This window comes from Poecilia reticulata, linkage group LG10, assembly GCF_000633615.1.
Source record: "Poecilia reticulata strain Guanapo linkage group LG10, Guppy_female_1.0+MT, whole genome shotgun sequence".
Taxonomy (NCBI): Eukaryota; Metazoa; Chordata; class Actinopteri; order Cyprinodontiformes; family Poeciliidae; genus Poecilia; species Poecilia reticulata.
Window position 1 is genome coordinate 24353443 of NC_024340.1, and position 3245 is coordinate 24356687.

Genomic DNA, 3245 nt, shown 5'->3' on the forward strand with positions numbered 1-3245 from the left:
AGAGAATAAATCACTGTACCGTTTTGTCTCCAGTCAGGATCTCTAGCAGAAACACTACATAAAGAGGAGCCAGGTTTGTTATTTTCACTCACATATGCGATGTAGGACTGTTCCTCAAACACAGGTGGGTTGTCATTGATGTCAGCTACAGATAACTGAATAGTTTTAGAGGAAGACAGAGGTGGAGAGCCCTCATCAGTGGCAAAGATAGTAACATTGTAACCTGCCACTAGTTCACGGTCAAGTTGTCCTGTGGTCACTAGAGAATAATAGTTCTTAATAGAAGGAATCAACTTAAAAGGGACATTTTGCTGGATATAACAGCTGACCTGTCCATTATTCTCTGAATCTCTATCCTGCACATTAATGATGGCCACCTCTGTACCAGGTGACACATTCTCAGGTATGGGGCTGGAGAGCGATTTTGTATAAATCACTGGGGCATTATCATTTACATCAGTGATATCAATTATAACCTTAGAATAGGAGGTGAGTCCTAATCCATCTTTTGCTGTCACCCTAAGTTCAAACAATGACACCGTTTCAAAATCAACTGCTCTCATCAATTTTATTTCACCTGCTTTATTGTCTATGTCAAATATTGTCTTGACCTCATCAGAAATGTGTCCAAAATCATATGTAACCTCGCCATTTATTCCCTCATCTGCATCGGTTGCTCCAACTGTTAGAACAACAGTACCTATTGGAGAGTTTTCCGGCATACTGGTTTTGTAAATTAGCTGCTTGAACACAGGAACGTTATCATTTGCATCCAATACATTTATATGAATCATCACGGTACCTGTCCTTTGTGGTGATCCACCATCTAAAGCCGTCAAAAGAAGACTAATTTCTTTTAATTTCTCACGGTCGAGTTCTTTGCTCAAGACAAGCTCCACGGAATTTGTCCCAACACCGAGAATAAAATGTTCATTGTTTTGCAGGTTGTACGTCTGCACTGAATTTTGGCCTACATCCGCATCATGGGCTTCCTCTATTGGAAATCTAGCACCTTTCGATGCAGATTCACTTATGTCAATTTGGATCAATTCTTTATTAAATTGCGGAGCGTTATCGTTTATATCCTGAACATGCAAATTTACCCGATGCAGCTCTAACGGATTCTCCAACATGATCTCTTGTTTCAAAACGCAGGATGCTTTGTCTCCACAAAGGCCTTCTCTGTCGAGCCTGTCAGAGATAACTAAATCTCCGTTACGGACGTTGATGTCAAAATAATGTTTGTCACTTCCTTCCGTATCAACACGAGCTTTTCGAGCGGACAGTTTGCTGACCTCGAGACTCAAGTCTTTGGCGATATTTCCGACCACTGATCCTCGCCGCATCTCCTCTGGAAACGAATACCTCAAATCTCCCTCTGCCAAATGTATAGAAAGAAAAAGCACGCCACAGACAAGACGTTGGACTGCAGAGCTCGTGATAGCCATCCTCGTTGTCCAGTCCTTGTCAAAACGGAAAAAGTTAAAGGGGAAAAAAGAGAATTTATGATGAAATCCTCGCAGTCCAAAATCGCATTTCTCCCTCCTCTGATCGGCTACAAAAGCCCTGCCTCACGGTCTCTGTCATAATGCTGAGGATACTGACAGCAAAACGTATAGTGTTGGCTCACAGCGACCTCTTGAGTAAGCGCAATAAATTCCTACGTGGGGTTCCGTCATGCCAAAACCAGCATTTAATTTTACTTGCCAATACGACGCAGAAAGTGTCAAGTTTAAAATATGTAAAAGCGATCCTGAATGAAAAGGTCCCTCTCTTATGCATGCTAACCTGAGCACAACTTATGTTTAAATGCTTTCCACAGAACTGCTTCAATTTAACTGTAACGTGAACACGTTTGATGTTGCAAACGTCTTTTGTCCCAAAAAAAAATAAAATAAACACATACGTTTCCTAAATAACTGCAAACCATTATAGCATGTTATGTGAGAAATGTACTTCTGACATGATGACAAAGCCTACATAACAAATGGAAAATTTTAGATGTCCAATAATCACTACAGAGTCCATACACAATAAAAGAAATTCAAAAAGTGACAAAAAAAATCCAGTTTTAGTTTGACTGCTTTAGAAAAAAATGTATATGCTGGCACTTGAAAGAAAAAAATGTCACTAATATCAAACTGACCTACTTTCAATAGACACAAAGACATATCTGAAATCCTTCACCAAACACAAATAACTACATTTGAAATTATTAATGGACTGCATGTTATGAAGTTAAAACTATATGGAAGAGGGAGCGGAAATAGGTGTCTGAGGAAAGTGGAAAAAAAGAGCTTAATATTTTAAAGAAGATATGACAAATAACAGTGACAAATAACAGAACCGCTTCAATTTAAATAGTCATGACACTGGTGATCATTCAGAAAGAATATATATACTTCATCTCAATAAATAGAATAAGAATAAGTTTTACTTAAGAATAGGATTGTGACAACAATTATTTCACATTTGTGGTATTGAAACATCAAAACAACAACAATGTTAATTTAACAAAATCAACAAATGATGAATGAATCTTCATTAAAAACAATAATAAATAAAAACTAATTGGGAGCACTTAGCAATAAATGCATCATTTTATATTAGGCTCGTGGAGATAATCAAAGTTGCTATAGCAACAAAGAGATGAATATCTTTCCTACAGCTTCTTTCTCCTCAAATATCTAATCAGCAACATTTATCAAGAGATGAACAATGTCATTTTCCAATGTGAACATTGAAAAAGAAAGTATAATTTAGCTTAAACCTTTGATAAAATGGGAGTGAGATGTGAGTGTAAGATGTCTTTAAGGTGAAAAAATATTTAAGTAAACATGTTATTAGCACCAGAGAGGAATCATTATTTCCAAGCACATCAGTAAACTCGGTTGAACTTTTTTCAGAGTTTGGTCAGCAGGCTGCGTGTTGTCACTTTAGGACGATGCAAACTTTAAATCAATGGGTCGGGAGGCTACTGTCACGTATGTATTGTAGCGTTTCTCCTGTGAGTCAGGCTAAGATGCAATATGATGTAAACCTCTTGAAAAAGAAAAAGCTACATCATGAGACGCAAAGCTGAAAAAGCACATCTATCATTTTAAGAAGAGAAGGAGCTTGTCGTTCAGAACAAAAATAGGAAGAAAATGATGATAAACAACTGACTTAAAGGGACACATTTTACAGAAAGCAAACCACAAGCTGTTGAAAATGCACATTAAATGGTAGACAAAAAGAAGCATTAT

The 3245-nt window shown here is 37.4% G+C and overlaps 1 protein-coding gene across 9 annotated transcripts in view; it reads right to left on the reverse strand.

Moving 5' to 3' along the window:
- Window positions 1-3245, reverse strand: part of LOC103471737 (protocadherin gamma-C5-like) — a 276959-nt gene that overhangs the window by 248112 nt on the left and 25602 nt on the right. The gene's annotated exons all lie outside the window — the stretch shown is intronic.